Here is an 18,933-nt window from a genome sequence, read left to right on the forward strand (position 1 = left end):
GACGGAAAGAGAGGCAGAGTCTCTCAGTTTAGTTTAAGGTAAGAATAAATATATTTCCATAAAAGTGATGTCCAAGAATATGGCTGACAATCATACCCTTTTACTCTTGTATTTAAAAAAAAGAAAAAAAAAAAAAAAGTATTTTGCCACTCCAGTACAGTCCTGAAAATATGAAAATCTGGAGTTTCAAGGGGATATTTAATTTCATAATTGTACATAAATTCAGCAGACAGCAGTTATGGGTATTCACCTCTGATTACAGTGGAAGGTGGGTAGGAGGGAAAGAGAAATAAAAAAGAAAACAAATACTTAATAATAATAATTTATGATTTTGGTTTTTAACTGTTTTCAATAAAGTTCAGTTCTGAATGCTTAAACTATTTTCACTTTGCATATTCTTTATTATCGTTATTATCTGGAATAAAAAAAAACGTACCAATAAGCTATACACAGGACTATTAATTTCCTTGAAGCTTCAATCATCAAATATATATATATATATATATATATATATATATATATATATATATATATATATATATATATATATATATATATATATATATATATATACCATCTTGGGTGATGCAGGTAAAATAAAGTAAACAAAAAATAATCAGATAGGGTTGTAACGCAAATAAGTTTTCAGTTCCATTAAAGCATTAAAAATAATATTTGTTTCTTCCTTTAAATGACAATATTCGATCAGAGGCGACGCTGCAAATCCTTCGGTAACATACCGATAGGCACTGCCCACCAAATACATATCTATGCAATGATTAGTAATTAATCTATGTATATATTTGTTATATATTAATTAACAGTCACTTTGAATCTCCATGAACTTTTCTACCGATGATTCACTGAATTCTGCTTAAATCTATTTTAATTAAAGACAATAACAGTTTCGATATGAAATCCCCAGGGTAGCTCTACCACTCTCCCTGTTCTGTTGGCATAACAGTTTTTAGCGCTGGAGAAATTGCAGAGTTCGATTTCCTCACTATTTCATGGATTTTGGAATGACTGCGAACTCATTTGTCATACTTCCTTTCCTTCTAAGAGCAAAGCAGTGCTCAAAGAAACCTCACTGATTCATTCACCAAGGTGTTCTAGAAGTCAGTTTCTCAAAATTCTTAAGAAAGTCTCTTAGTTGATCAATGAAATAATGGTTGTGTATCAGAGGTACTTTGGAACCGTTTTATGATGGTATATATGAAGTCCACCTAAGACTTAGTGATCGTTAGTGTAAAAATCACTGAAAATTGAATCAACACACAAATTATGAGTGCATAGAGGTACATTTACAAATTAAAATAAAACGGGGGGTGGGGGGGGGGGGACTAAGAGTAACGGAATAGATGTTGTCAAAACGGAAAACAACAAAGAGTAATAGGGAAGCTGTTGTCAAAACGGAAAATAGCAAACTAATAGGGAAGATATTGAATGTCTGAACAAAATAGAACCCTCGTTCTTAAATGATAATAGAAAGCACAGTTCACGGTCAGCTCTAAGCGGATGATTTTCGAATTTTTCCCAATTTATAAAACTTTATTCGAATCCTAAACATGATTTTATCATGGAAAGAAAATGAAAACGTAAATATAAAAACTATTTACAATAACAAAGGAAGCTCTAAAATAACCGAGTGTTTTATTTCATTACTGAATCGACCTAATATAAAATTGAACCTAGTTTTGTTTACGGGCAAATCACACGAAAAAAATGTCAAGGAGCTCATTTCTTTTTCACGAGTATCCTGTCCTCAACATCAAACGTCTTCGTAATACGCGTTACTCAAATATAAATGCTTACCTATCATAATTTACAGATGTGTGGCGGGAAGATATTCTATGAGTCCTTTCCGAAAAATATGCATTGGAAATTATTTTTCTGGGAAGTATACGAGGCATTAGTAACTATTCATCTTTATTATCTTCAGGTAATACGCTGGTGCGGATAGCAGAACATTTATCTAAATGTAACTGATGTCTTCATGATTCCACAGTAAGGGATATGTATCAGAATCTTTGCAGAAAAAAGTGAAGATATAGGTAGGCAGCCACACCGACAGTCAGATAAAATATAGTTCTAAAAACAAGACAGAAGAGAGAGAGAGAGAGAGAGACAGATAGAGAGAGAGAGAGAGAGAGAGAGAGAGAGAGAGAGAGAATGTGTATCGGTTAATTTATCACGCCAAGAACACACAGGGTACAGAAAATAGAAAGCGATACAATGAATTAAACAACTTGTCACTTTCCTCAAGAAGGCTCACATTTCAAGCCAGCAAATTGCATCTCTCCGAAGATGAAAACAATATTTCAAAGGGCGGGGACGTTGGTGTCGACACACCACGTCCAATCGATATATACCGGATATGTGCATATATATATATATATATATATATATATATATATATATATATATATATATATATATATATATATATATACATATGAATATGGGTGTATATATACATATAAATATATAATCATCTGTGTATAATATATATACACACAAACACGCATACACACACACGCACACACACACACACACACACACACACACACACACACACATATATATATATATATATATATATATATATATATATATATATATATATATATATATATTTATATATATACCACTCTTTCGTAAGATATTATATGGTATTTCCTCACACAAACTATTGCCACTACAAAGCCTAAGAGACCCCCAAAAATGGAACAGCCACTTGAAGCAATTTTGTTCAGAAGCTGTAGACCCTTTAATGATCAAACAAGAAAGCAGTATTCCAACAATGCTACAATCAGTTCTCTGAAAACTAAATCATATATTTTCAGGGAAATTAGCTTCAAGAACAGAAAATATGTGTCCAGAAAATTACGAATATAATTCGTAACTTTCCATTTTTGTTTGTATTAACCCCATATTTTGACTCAAAGGGAGTAAGTAGTTGTTTGATAGTTTTAAGTTGGTATTGAATTAGTTTGTTTTCATTCTTAACCCTCTTCCATTGGTTCCCTTATTACCTTGTTATAACTATACAAGCCGATATGATTATGTACTGAAAGACAGAAGAGGCATCACTCCGTCCGCAGTATGGCAGCAACTCCTCCTCTATTCCTTTAAGCCTTCTGTGAAATTACTAATCTTCGTGTTCAAGTGTTTTTCACAGATGCGTTTCTTCGTCGATAATTATACAGTGAGGAATATAAACAATATGTGGATGTTGTAAAACCCCCACTGGACCACTGGATAGCTTCTTCGATTGGTTTGCCACGACCGTGAGCCACGTCGACACGTATGCAGTTCTGAAGTCCTCGTCATCGAGTTATGACCAAGGGTTTACTTCGATGTATTCAGCATCGTTGTGTGTGATTGAGCCCAAGTGGAGTCCTAGCTTGTTGTGTCGCATAATTGGCTCCTTTATCTGCAACTTGCTCTTGTGGTGAACGTCGTCGTCACTTCCACTTATATGCCTCTCTGGACAATAACAGGTATGGGGTTCAACTGAAGGAAGCGGGTTTTAGTTCGATTCCTTGTTATTGCCAGTACTTTCATTTATATTTAAGTAAAGGTCTTGCTAAATCCTTAATTATTAAATAACTATTCTAGGTCCTTTTGAGTCAATTTATTCATATAAAATTTCCAGGTTATTTGCGTCAAAGGTTGCATTATTATGAAGTTTATGGCTTTGGTTAATTTTATTTTGTGCGAAGCCCTGTAAAAATTTAAGCAGCTTAATTTTGAGTAATTCTGGGGAAATTTAATTTGACTTACCGTTTCCATGTCACTAATAGTGATATTGTTCATATTTATAGGACAGAGTGGTTACGAGCTAAACATATTCACTGAATAGGACTTTCTCGCTTCGTCTACGTTTTGGATGAGGTCCTTTCGTCGACAGGAATCCCATTTAACTATAAAGCGGTCTAACACACGAATGTACTATTTGGCTTGCCACCTTCAGCGTGTTTGTTGTTAATTGTAAGGTGTTAATAATTATATTAATCTGTGTGTTAAGGCTGTTTAAATTACTTTTCTAAGTATTGTTTAAGTGAATAAGTATAAAAAAGTTTAGTTCAATATGAGCTTAGTATGATATCCCCTGTTCAGATAACTATAGTTGTACTATCTTACACACAGCTATGCCCCATGGAAAAAGGAAAAAGAAAAAAACAAAGAATCGAATGCTCTGACAGTATTTTGCCTAGGCTCAGTTATAATATATGCTAAATTTAATTTATCGTTCGTTATGTTTGAAAAGTAAACACTGGTTTGTCTGGCGCATACGGTCAAAGGACCTTTTCCGGCAGATGATACTGAGGTTATCTAACCTAGTTCTTTTGAGATACACATCTATAAAACAGTCAAAAATGATTCCATGGTGATCACGATGATAGACACAATACCGAGCAAAAATATTTAATTAGAAATGGCAGTTCTTTTCCCATGTGTAACAATACGCTTTTTTTTTTAAGTCTGAACATCCTACTGCATTGAAGTGAAAGCCTGACTTGACATCTCCCTTAGTGAATATTACTCTCAGGTTACAGCAACTACATTTCACTTCAACTGCATGCTTACCGTCTTTGTTCATGTCTCCGCTTTTAGACCGTTGACTGGTATTAAAGTAAAAATCTACCAAAGCATTCTCAAATAATAATAATAATAATAATAATAATAATAATAATAATAATAATAATAATAATAATAATAATAATAATAATAATAATAATAATAATACTTTATTAAAAGTAATGGCTACTTCAGCAGCGTTACACTTGTAGAGATTCTTCTCTATTTTGCGAATAGCGGCTTTTTCCGTGCTACTTAAACAGGCTAGTAGAGCGCCTATAGAGGTCATGGTAAAATACAGGGTCAAAATAGGTGTATATATTTGAATTTTACAGATAAACTATGATACCATAGTCATCAAAGTCATTAACGATTTTCTCTCTCTCTCTCTCTCTCTCTCTCTCTCTCTCTCTCTCTCTTCTTTCTCTCTTTCTTAAAGCGAGCTTTCGTCTGGAGCCGCCACCAGCCAATAGGAGACAAGCATGGGGCAGACCCCCTGCTGTCAGCCACAGATATAAGGAGGACGGACACCGCACCAAGATCAGTCCACCCTCAGCTTCCCAGCCCGAGGATGTCTGGCAGCTCCAGACGAAAGCTCGCTTTAAGAAAGAGAGAGAGAGAGAGAGAGAGAGAGAAAAAATCGTTAATGACTTTGATGACTATGGTATCATAGTTTATCTGTAAAATTCAAATATATACACCTATTTTGACCCTGTATTTTACCATGACCTCTATAGGCGCTCTACTAGCCTGTTTAAGTAGCACGGAAAAAGCCGCTATTCGCAAAATAGAGAAGAATCTCTACAAGTGTAACGCTGCTGAAGTAGCCATTACTTTTAATAAAGTATGCTTGAGAGAGGGTCTGCTTCCTAAATAATAATAATAATAATAATAATAATAATAATAAAATAATAATAATAATAATAATAATAATAATAATAATAATAATAATAATAATAATAATAATAAAATAATAATAATAATAATAATAATAATAATAATAATAATAATAATAATAATAATAATAATAATAATAATAATAATATTGTGTTTTTAAAGCCCCTAGTGAAATTAATGACTTTCTTTCCACATTTCTTTACCTTTGCATCGTGGCAACTTTACCAAAATCCTCAGAGAATTTCTCTCCAACCTCCTCCTTCACGATTGGTGTCAGAGCAGGTCACGATACCGAAAGGCGTGTTTAGGCGTCACACTCGTTTACCTTTTTTTTTATTATTTTTTTTAACCTTTTTTTCTGTCTCGTTTGCGTATGAACGTGAAAAGCTTTAACACAGAGATAGTGCAAAATATTCGCAAAGCATGGTGGGAAACATCACTAATACTGAATGAAGGGAGAAGTATTACCTCCTCTGTGAAAGAGGCTTCGGATGAGAGAGAAAAGAAAGTGATGTCTTCATGTGCATGAAGAAACATTTTTCTAACTATCTCGGTAGAAATCCAGAGGAAAATAAAACAAAAATGCAGCAAGCACAGTGGAATCATTCTCGTATCAAAATAAATCGAAGAAGTGACCGTTTATAGATTCCACCATTCTTCACTTCTCTAGAGATCAAGAACACAAGATAATATTAGATAAAAAAACTGCCCACTTTAATATTTCATACAAAGGGGCGTCATGACCTTCTTCTGTTAGAGTGACAGCCGAAGAAGCTGTAGCCCTCTTTACAGGAAAGGGCGGGAATAAAGGAATAAGGCTAGTAAAACCAAAAGACAGACAATCAAAATAAGCTATAAAAAAATAATAACAAAACAAAAGAGATGAATAATGAAATAAAAGCCAAATCAAGAAAAAATAAACTAATATTAAAATTATATGCTTTGTTCACTCGCACCACTCTTCATTATCGATAATTACTTTACTCACCATTTTCATTATCATCGAGGTTTTTATTTTTCTCCTGGAGTATATTCTCATAATTCCAGTCAAATAGCAAACCTGCCGGTGTGAAAACATATGATTCTACTTGGTACGTTATCTTGGTAGTAATAATTGATTTAATTTTTATTCGTGGTCTGTAAAATGTATTCCCGTCAGTTACTTTCAATTTCATTTTCTTTTTTTACGCGACAAAAAAAAAAAAAAAAACTGGTTATGGTTTTTCTCGCTGCTACCGAAGGTTGTTATTATTAAGTGGTCCCTCGCCCATGAGAGTTTTTTTTTTCTCTCTCTTCCCATGTATTCATTCGATTGGATGTTTGGTGACTTGCGGATCGTTGCCTCGCTTTTGGTGGGGACCGTTGGCTGAGGATGAATTCGGCTTATACACTCTGAAGGCCCTTTTAAACTGTATTACGGAGGACGTTGGTAATCCTCTCTGACGGAAGTGAAGTCGTTGTGGAAGCTGCAGCCTTCTTGTCTGTGAGACATCTCCTGTGCCCTGATCGGGCGCCCTTCCTGCGTGCTGTGGAGGGCACTATAAGTACTCCCCTTCATCTACGTCTCTGCATCTCTGGACCTGCCTGCTGCCCTTGGGAGGGCATCCTGTCTTTTCCCTGGTCCTGCTTTCGTCCTGCAACCTCCGGAGCCGCGAAAAAGTTTATTCTTTTTGGATAGCCAGTAAGGATATAAACTGAATTATTCGTTACTGACGTTACTGACGCGGGTCAGTGTATCCTCCGGCTGCAGACCCCTTTGTGATCAAGGAACAGTTGATTGACAGCCGTGTGTGTTTGAGTGGTGGTGCTACCACCCATATAATTTCTGCGATCAACCACCTTTAATTGTTATTTGTGTTAGCGATTTATATTTATGTAGGTTAATATTTTTGGGTAATTGTATAATCTACGATTAAGGTCCTTTTCTCCTTTCATTATCTTCTAAAGTTTCCAGGGCTTTCTATAAATATGTTGTTTTCCTTCCTCTTCCTAATTACTGCCTCTAGTTCTATCGTGTGAATGAGGGTATGAGGGTATTTTTAGGTAAAGTTTTATTAGTACACCCTAATCGGTTATATATATAATATATATATATATATAATATTATATATATATATATATATTATTATTATATATATATATATCTATATATATATATATATATATATATATATATATATAGTATATATATATAGAATATATATATAATTTTTTTGTGGCTTTGATTTAAGATTTATATGCAATAAATACAAGTTTTGATTAACATTTTCGTTGTCCTCTTTGATTGTTATTGCTGCGTTTTTCACTGTTTGGAGATCTTGCCCACTGGCTTATTCTTGCCACTTAACAATTCTTTTAAACAGTTGTGAGTAATGTTCATATCAGTGGCAATATGAAACAAGGCTAGGGAAGAACTACTTCAGCATGTCCCCGCTCAGTAGATGGGTTTCCGCAGCAAATATCTATATCATTCCTGGCATGACACAGGGTCCCGCGGATATATACACCAAAGGTCCAATATCTAATGCAGCTTGTGGAGACATCCAGCCTGCAAGTGTAGCAATTCAACACGAAATAGAGTTTGTGCAAGTAAACGAGTAAACAGAAACCAGGCGGAGGACAAAGAGTAATCCCACAGTACGTAATTGTTGTGGGTTACATAATGCCATAATTGCTCTGTGCTTAAATACCCGAGTTAGCAACGACACTTGGTATAAACTGAAACTGAAATTGTTGCTCGCGAAAGGCTAATTTATTGGACACTCCCTCTCATCCTATGAGAGGCATGCCATAAATCAACGATATATAATAAAGAGTGCCAAAAAGGGTTGAATCGGATAATGGAACAACCCTGCCATCAGTACTTAGCTTGAACGTCTGCGTAAGTGCAATACGAGCCATACTCAATTTATAGAAATCCCATTTCTATTTACAGATGAAAGAAGGAAGGATACCCCATTCGAAACATACGTATGTCTGAGTTTGAATAATAGTATGAAAAATAAACTGATAAAACATACATGGCAGTGGTAATGACTGAAACTGAAGATTGAAGATAGGTGGAAGCAATAAGAAAGAAAATAACAACAGTGGAAATTAGCACACCTCTAAACAGGATTTATAACAATAAAGATAAAACAAATATACATTCCAATTAAAGATAATTGCAATGTTCTCAGCATTCTACACCCGATCACGTATGCAGTGGAAACAAACAAGATTTGGAATTTCGTGGAAGGTACACTGGAGGAAACATCCGCGTCAAGAGAACTTGAAAACTAGAAGTCTCCTCCTGTTTCTCAGCCTCTCCAGTCTTCATGAGAGGTACAATGACGATCCGAGGGTAGTGATATGGATCGGGGGTGGTACCCTTCAGATGGAGAACACTTCTCTCCAAGCCCCATCTCGCAGCTTCCGTACATATACTGCCAATAACACATGAAATGAGAGACTACGAAATGAGAGACTACCTCATCCCCGTCTCTTTCAGTGAGTGGTAAGCCAGTCTTCCCGGAAATTACGAGAAACGGAAAACAACATACATGAGCTCAAGAAAAAACTTCAACAAACATATCGTGAGTTAGAGTGCTTACTAAAAGAACAAACAAATATTGAGAGAAACTCGAGGAAAGAATCGGTGAAAAAAAAAGGAAATTGGTAGAACAAAGGGAACATAATTGGCAAGAGAAAACAACTGAGTTGGTCAGTGATTTGTACGTATCAGGTGATACTAATATGATAATATGAAATATGAGAAATGTTTTAGAAGACACCAAGACCTTTCAGTATAGAAGTGAGAAATAGCAGGCTAAAAGTCTTGATGCAACGTTGATTCTATAATATCTCATCTCTAACAAATTTAAATATATGTTATTGTCACCAAAAAGCCGGATGATGTTGTAGAAAAGGTCAGTCAGTTAGTTATAGTAGTCCATTATGTAACAGGTCATATGGTTAATAATTGTAGAACGAATTATCCTCATTCCAGCGATAAAAAAGCGTTTTGTTGGTGTACAGTAGTATTATATTCGAACAACAGATGCAGATACCATTTGCCTGCAAGAAACTTTAGCACCCGCTTTATAAGTTACGAATATTCATTTGCAAAAATCAAAATACCAAGGGCTAATAATATATGTTAGGAAACTAGTCCAGTTCAGTTGTTGAAAACCGAGTAATTCAGACTGCATATGATTATTAGCCATGATACGATACCATCACGATGGAAAAAGGAGACCATTCTCCTGCCTCCTGGCAGGGAATTTTAGAATGATCTAGGTTTTATGATCTCAACTGAAAACACAAATGTGATGAGTACAAAACGATGACATAGGGAAGAAGAGAAGACCTAATACTTCGGAGATTTTAAGCTTGGCTACATTAATGTATATAAATACTTAAGGTCTATGCAGTGGTAATCATGGTGGAGATCTGTTGCATATGTACTTTAACTACAATTACACCACTAAAATGCATGGCATATGGCTGCAAGGGGGATACAATGGCTTTGCTCTGTACATTGTATGTAATATGCATCAAAGCTGTGATTACTATGATGCACCTTCTTTTGCGGGCCTTTCAAAATCCAAACTGGATGTCCTTCGCAATAAAGAAAGGAAATTCTCCTAGGCGTTGGAGATTGCTATTGGCATCAAAGCACTGAGAAATGACAGATTCACTTCCAAAGACAAAATTACTGAACGGAAGAAACAGCAACAATCATCAGGCCTGCAAGAACAGTAACGGTTATTTAGCATTACAATATTGTAGATTTTGGTCCATTGACATAACTTGGACAGGCACTTAGAAAAAAAAAGTTAAGTATATCTTAGTTTTACCAGACCACTGAGTTGATTAACAGCTCTCCTAGGGCTGGCCCGAAGGATTAGATATTTTTACGTAACTAGGAACTAATTGGTTAACTAGCAACGGGACCTACAGCTCATTGTGGGATCCGAACCACATTATATCGAGAAATGAATTTCTCTATCACCAGAAATAAATTCCTCTGCTTCTACGTTGGCCGAGCCGAGAATCGAACTTTGGACACCGGATTAGTAGCCGAACGCGAAATCCACTCGTCCAACGTAGAACCAGCCACTTAGAGGAAGCTTGAATGCTACGTTCTCCCTGGAACTGTATGCTATATTAACATGACTATAGACAGACCACCTTGGAAAAGGTTGGAGGTTTATTTATGAAATTTGACATCATTACAGAGCAGCAACAGAAGAAAATATGGAAGAGGAATGTTGCAATGGATCACTGAATACTGACATAAGACGCGCTGGTACTCCTGTTATTCTAATGAATAATGGATACTTTGACCTAGAAGCACAGACGAGGGTCAAGGTAAAAGACTGGGCTTCATCCACACGGTCTGGACTGATGACTTTGCTGTTGGCCTAAACACAAATCAGTCGAAGGTGTATTAATTCTCTAACATGGAAGAAGAAAACTGAAAGAAGATTTTGTTTGGTTCAATTCTCTAACAATTGATGTTGAAATAAAAATAAGGAAACTGATACTCAAATGCACAAAGATCAAGGTTAAATGGGTACCCTCTCACGTAGGGATTCCTAATAATGGAAGGTATATGAGCTAGATAAGAGCAAAACTAGAATTAAAGGATTTGATGTCATAGAAATTTGCACACAGCAGTAAGTGAACCATAGGCCAAGCAAATCAATTCATTTCTATAAGAAGCTTGATGACGGAAAGAAAAGGGTTGGCAAAAATAAAGTTTGTGAATACTAGATTAAGATTAAGATGAAGCTGCCTGCGGCAGGTTATGGAAATCAAAGAGCGCAGGAAAAGTGAATGCAGAATAAGCATTGAAACTGATTGAAATACACTTCATCCCTATGTCAACACTAGTTTTAAGGTTCACGAGTATAGAGACAATAATCACACGCCTTTTGAGAATCAAGTAATATATCTACTTAAATAAGAAACCATTAGAGATATGCTGTACCAAGTATGTTTAAAACTTTTACAATTCTAAGACGTATGTTCATGGTGACCCCAGAATTTAACAGATTAAGGATATACCTAAGCTGAGGTTAAATGGAAATTGTTTCTTTTTCTCCATTACTATAAGCTATTATTATCTGTCTATCGTATTTCTTTCCCAACGACAACAATTATTATTATCGTTAATTTATAATGATACTCATTAAAGTAAATACTATTGTCCCTGTTATTATTCCCAAAACTTATAAATTCCATATGTGTAGATGCCTACTATTATTATAATTTCTTTAACGAACGTTACAACCGTTGTCATTATTAGTACTGGCATGTATATGTGTATAACCACTATTAGTGCTAATCAGGTTAAGATATTTGAGTTGATTTCCACTATTATTATTATCATTATTATTATTATTATTATTGTTATTATTATTATTATTATTATTATTATTATTATTACTGTTACTAGTATTACTTCTCCTATTACTGCTACCTACATTAAGGCCATTGTCATCATCATGTTCTTGTAATATTGTTATAAACATTCAAGCTTAGACATGTGTATCATTTGGATGATTTATCCTTCTTTTTTATGTGAATGAATAAGTGAATTATATACGTTTTCTTAGCTTACATTGTGCTTACTCTGATGACTATCTGAACTACAATGACGGCATGGCTCCTGTAGTGCTTACTTTGATGTTAAAACATAGTGCTAATGACAAGAGTTGTCATTAAAACTTTGGACGCTCTGTATTAATATCGTTTTCTAATGCTACGTGAGAGAATTACCTCATTAGAATTTAATGTAAACTCGGGACTAATCATATTTTGATTATTCACCTTTCTTCTTAACCTTAATTTTAATTTTAGATCGAAAGCTTTAAAATATAAAACAGAAAATACTGAAGTTAAACTAAAGTAACATTTAATTTTGGAATGATGAATAAAGGCCATGCTTCATGAAATGGAATCAAATAACTTGGAGATAAGGATGTGAAAGGCTACTAACAATTCGTTATCCCCCATATGATCCCTATAATTAAAAAACTATCTTGCGTACGAAGAGTTTTAAGCTAACAATTTTATATAGTTTCTTTCATCGTCTATATTTTTCACACACACAAAGAGACAAACGCTCTAGCAATTATTGCAAGGCAAATCACATATTGCTCTGTCTAAGTTTGTTCCTTCCTTTAATTACCATTCAGTGTTAGTAATCACTAATAACTGCATACTGGTCTTCCATGAAGTATCAACGGCTTAGAATACTGATGCAAAGGGTCTCAAGTTCACTGGGATGGTGGAGGTGAATGTCCAGTGGCACCAGAGACAACTACATCCAGCATAGGGTGCCATTTCTGCAAGCTATGAGCTGACAGGAAGACGAGGTACTTGTTTTATATATATATATATATATATATATATATATATATATATATATATATATATATATATATATATATATATATATATATTTTTTTTTTTTTTTTTTATGGTGGTTGGGGTGGGGGGGTGAGGCGCGTCCCTTAACGCATATTTTGAAACAATATAAAAACGAGGGTTACATTATATTTTGTTCTCTCTTCATCATTATTCTACTACTTTTAAAACCTCCCTTTTTACGAATCTACATCCCACGATTTTTCTTGTACTTTCAATTATATATATATATCACATTTCTTTTTTATCCTCAAGTGCTGTCTCCACTGTTTTTATTATCCATTTTCAAGCATTTCATTTTCTCCGAATATTATATGTTATGCTCCTATCAAGTCTTTCTCGCTTCCCAACATAATCGATGAACTTCTTTTCCTTGAGACTTATTTTCTAGCTCTCCGTTATTAGTTTTCGTTTCGGTTTTCCCTTTCTCTCCTTTGGTGTTCTGGTGCTTTCCGTGTTTTTTTTTTTTTTTTCAATTCCTGTGCACGTTTTCAATCGTTGCTAGTGCTTCTGATATTTTAATCGTTACATTTTTTCGGCAGTGTAAAGTGCTTCTTTAGTTGTATCTTTCAATCTTTTAGTTAGGTTTTATATTTTGTCTGACTTTTCGTGTTTTTTTTTATTATTCCTGCGCACGTTTTCATCGTTGCTAGTGCGTCTGATATTTTCATCTTTACGTTTTTTTTCAGTAATTTAAAGTGCTTCTTTAGTTGTATCTTTCACTCTTTTATATTTTAAATTTTTTCTGACTTTATTCTTTTTATATGAACTTATTTTCCTTAATTTCCACGAGTCTTGTTTTTGAAAGCTTAGAAACTTTTCTACGTTTTTATACTTTTCCAGTCATAGCATTTTCATAGTCCCTCACAACTCCCGATCATGGGACAACTACACAATTAAATTGTTTTCGCAAATCATTTGTAACTACATATATCCGTTATTATACTAATGAAATCTCCTTCGGAACAGAATGTAGTTAAGATATGAATTATGAGCGAATTCAGTTCAACAGCATTTTGTTTATCGTTTTAGTTTTCTGTAAAAGAAAACTATTGTGGCGGCTCTGTCTGCCCGTCTGCCCTCAGATCTTGAAGATTACAGAGGCTAGAGGGCTGCAAATTGGTATGTTGGTCATCCAACCTCCAATCATCACCCATATCAAATTACACCCATCTACCCTCAGTAGTCTTTATTCTATTTAAGGTTAAATTTTGCCATACTCGTACTTCTGGCAGAGCTTTAGGCCACCACTTGGCCGTGGCTGAGGCCACTACCGGACAGAACTTGGCTCATTTTTTTCTTGTTTATTATTGAAACTTACACTTCATCACTTTAGTATCCTCAAGTAACGAGAACGTATGCAATAAATCTTGTTCACTGAATTAAAACAATAAATCTTGATCACTGAATTAAAACAATAAATCTTGATCACTGAACTGAAATGAATACATATTCCATAAGACTGCATGGCATTGAATGTTCCAGTTATCATAAGACTTTTTTAAACGTTTCTCTAGTGCTTTACTTAGCAAAACAAATTTCGACACGATTATTTTATAAAAGAATAATATCACGAACCTCAGGAAATAATTAATTCGTTACTGAAATATTCATCTCAATATTTGAATTTTTAAAGTAATAAAAACTCTGATGGAATATAAAAACTGTCGTTCTTAAATACATCCAACCGAAGTGATAAACATAAAACCGAGCTAAAGCGACGTTTTGATGAAAAAAAAAAAAAAAAACTCGAAACTAATGGCACGGAATTGCTTATGAAGTCAGATTACTTACAGTTAATTAGATAGGAAGTAAGAATAAAAATTCATTTACAACAATTTTAGATATTTAACTGCACAATTAGCTCTTCTAGTCACAATACCTTTCTGTAACAAGCAAATTTTACTACTTTTGTTTATTTTAATCTCAAATAATCATCGACTACGATAGCTTCATTCAATATAAAAGATTTAAAAGAAATATAAAAAAACACAATAGTCAAGAAGCAATATTTTCCGCGCACCCAACAGCAATATAGCGAGCTCCTTCCTTTCTACCTTACAATTGTATTGGTGTACTCTCTAAGTCACAGTAGTTTTCGTTTCCCACTGGGTGATACCAAAGCATCTGAAAGATATCAGTGCGATGTGAAGGCACCAACGCCAACATTCCCCCTGGAGATTGTCGGCCTTTAACTCTGTACCGTATATATATTTATATATAAAGCCCGTCTTATTGTTGTAAAGTTCCACAATATTGCGTTTGAGGATCAAGGTCGGATCGTAAGCTCGGTAAAATTGCAGAGACCTACCGATATGAATCCGATACACTGAAAAACTTGAGATTTTGTGTAACCTAACAGAAAAGTGATTTCGAAAAACCTGAAAAGAAAACTTACGCCATCGACGATAAGAGGAGCAACTATTTCTGCAACCCTGAAGTTCTCCGCTATCTTTATTTTCGTAAATGTACGACGCGTCAATTCTGGATAAAGAGAAGGGTTCTTCAGAGCCCTCTCGATATCGTTGCTATTTTTCAGAGCGCAAATTTCTCTCAGAAAATTTAAGAAATACCAAGAGTGACTGCATGAAAAATCCAGTTATGATTTCTGGGTTTCTAACGTTACGGTAATATAACTGTAAATAATGAGAGTATATCAAAACAAGTGCACAATATAATCCATGATAACCTTTATATTTGTTTTACTCATTTTCTCATTAAACGCAAGTAAGCGCTGTCCGTTAATACAATGACGTATAGTTATAGAGAGGAAACAGGAGTTTTGAACATCTGCCTGGGAACGTTAAACTTGGTCTCAAATTGTAAATGTTACTGGGAATACTCAGACCACTTGTTAAAGCTCCCAAGGTTTATGAAGACCATAAATTTATTCCACGCAAATGACAGAGCATTTGCTGGTCGTGGGTGAGTTTCATAATTTAGTTGCAAGAGGAAGTACTACATAGAACGCAACGTCAATTAGAATATGCAAATATAGTTTGGGTACGACAAATGATGCTAAACTGTAACACTAAGTCGTAAAAATTTATTTTCTTCGTTGTATTTTCTCAATTCCATTGTCCTTCTCATAAAAACTTGCTGAATCTAAATACAAGAACATTACTACGTACGATGTCCTTGGAATACAAAATATTTAAAAAATTTTAGTGCATGTGATAAATGCAATCTTTTTTTATATCTTTCAACTGGCTCTCATAATCCCAAGTTAGCTGTGTTTTATCCACAAAGTTATGTTTGTACTTAAATATGGGATCCAAAGGCGTAATCGGTACGATTGTGCTGAAATGACGACAGCCAGTTTTACTTAGAACTACCATTTTCAGTACACTCAGAAACAATGCCAGACTTAACGACCTTTTTCTATGCTGCCTACCTTCTGGTTTTGGTTTGGATTAAAATGGTTGTTTCTCTCTTTAACTATTTTGCATTCCCTTTGGATTAAGTCTGATTACCATCACACCCTTTGACCTTTGCGCTGTAATCACTTTGTTTTTAGCCGCAGTTTTACTTTCCATGCGGCGAATTTAATTACGGTTCATGAATCTGCACACGTTCAGGAAAGCTCTCGGAGATTTAGTTAAAATACATGAGCTTTTGTACTTTGTTTCTTTCATTATTGTATTCATTATTGTATTCTGAGATATCGGTAGATTGCCTGTGTTCTCGCACTAATAAATTTTTCTATTCACATTGTGTTAAAACTATAATAGTAATTTCTCTTTGTCTTTCTTGTAGTATATGCAACGTTGGTCGGGCTCTAAATTCTTTTTGAATTTCCTGTCATCCCATCAACATTTCGATTTTCACAGATGTTCTTTTACTTAACTTTCATTTAAATTCCGTGCGGCACGACATTCTGAGATTCAGGATTTCTCAATAATTTCTCTAATTTTCCATTTCTTACCAATCCCATTTTGAGATCTAGCCATTTTTCCTAATTCTCTTAATTTTTCCTTCCCTCTGCATCCCCTGTAATCTTTATTCAAGAACTTTTTGTTGCCTTTCTGTTATGTCAACAATATGTCGTGAGAACTTCAGACACCATTATCTGTCACCTTGTACTGAATTTACAGCTAAGAGAATTCCAAAATGAGCGCAAGTCTCTCAAGGAAAAACTACGAGAAAATTCCACATAATACCAACCAAGCTCAATCACTACTCGTACTTTTTTTTTTTTTTTTTAATTCCTAGGATTAGCCAACCGTTTGTTGCTGGCCTGTCGCTTTCTTCGGGGTTGACCTGCAATCTTTTCCAGGCACCCTTCTTTTGTATTTTATTTCGAGATTCTATAATAATTGCCAATTTAACCAATAATCCAGTCAAATACTCGGTTCGCTGTACATCTCTCAAAAACTGCTATGCAGTTCTCATATTACAATAATTATATTATGTGAAGATAATTACATGTCTATATGTCTCCATATAATTATAAAGTGTAAGTCATAACACACTAATAATGATATTAAAATGAAATCTGTTCACATTTACGTTTCTATCTTTGTGTAACAACTGCCTGTTTACACTTGCCATCGTCTAAACGGAAGCCAGACTCATACTATCACCCTTAAATAAGTATCTGAACGCAGCTAGGTATCTTAGTCATAGCTTCAGGAATGGTACGTATTACTGTTATTTTAGACAGTATACCAGATAAATTACCGCTGATGACAATGATAAAGTGAAAAGTCTGACGTGATTCCCTTACACATTTTCATATAGGTTACATTGTCCATTCTACTGATAACTTTCAATCATGTTTTCCCAAATTTGTTTCCGCCTTTTAATTATGGTTTTGACGACCTTTAACAATAGTACTGCTACATAATTCATCTTCTTGTAATTTATCTGTGTGTGTTTGTGTTTGTGTGTGTGTGTGTGTGAGAGAGAGAGAGAGAGAGAGAGAGAGAGAGAGAGAGTGCAGATCTTAAAGATTGTATCTGCACGCCAATCTACATATACGGGGTATGTGATATGCATATCAGGTTTTATTCATGATTTAATGTTAAGTTCTGAATTAAGTAGGCTGCTTGATTTAATCCATGAATGTTTGGTATAAAAGCCAAGAACTGCGACACTTGCAGTTATTCAGCACTTAAGACAGTGAAAATTAGTAGTTGAAGTGGTTGGAAAGGAAGCCGGATGAAAGGGAATGGGAATGGAGGTAAAGTAAAGGGCCAACAAGTGGGCTGCTAGGTGCCGGAGGGATGTTGCAAACAATCTTTAGTAATGACTACAGTGCACGGCATGAGGTCAACTATTAAGTATATTTATTCACTGAATTTTCACGATCACTGCATGTTTTCTAAAATATATCCTTATGTTGCAAAATTCATGAGAAAATCTGCAGTACTTGAAAATTACTGATCTTTTGAGATATATCTATGGATGTTAATTGTCGCATGTATCGGAAGCTCGAGATTATCTCGTTTAAAGCGACAAGTCCTTTAACCTCAAGGTCTGTAACTCTTTCTCAGTCGATGTATACGAGTATTAATCTCTATTTGTGTGCCGATTTTTTTTTATTTCATTCTATATCTTGCTATACTCCCTGGGAATCGTTTTTGTACTAATGAGGATCATATGAGAAGGCTTACCCAGAACATTAATTATAACCACAACATGTTTAGTAAAATAATAATGAATTAAATCAGTTCGCGTCTCACCAGGAAAATACTGCTTATATGTGATTGAAGAAAGAGACTCCTAAGGCTTGACACCATCAATTATCATTAACTCAGCGTGCACATTATTATTATTATTATTATTATTATTATTATTATTATTATTATTATTATTATTATTATTATTATTATTATTGGCTCTATCACAGTCCTCCAATTCGACTGGGTGGTATTTATAGTGTGGGGTTCCGGGTTGCATCCTGCCTCCTTAGGAGTCCATCACTTTTCTTATTATATGCGCCGTTTCTAGGATCACACTCTTCTGCATGAGTCCTGGAACTACTCAGCCTCTAGTTTTTTCTAGATTCCTTTTCAGGGATCTTGGGATCGTGCC

This window comes from Macrobrachium nipponense, chromosome 13 (assembly GCF_015104395.2).
Source record: "Macrobrachium nipponense isolate FS-2020 chromosome 13, ASM1510439v2, whole genome shotgun sequence".
Classification (NCBI taxonomy): domain Eukaryota; kingdom Metazoa; phylum Arthropoda; class Malacostraca; order Decapoda; family Palaemonidae; genus Macrobrachium; species Macrobrachium nipponense.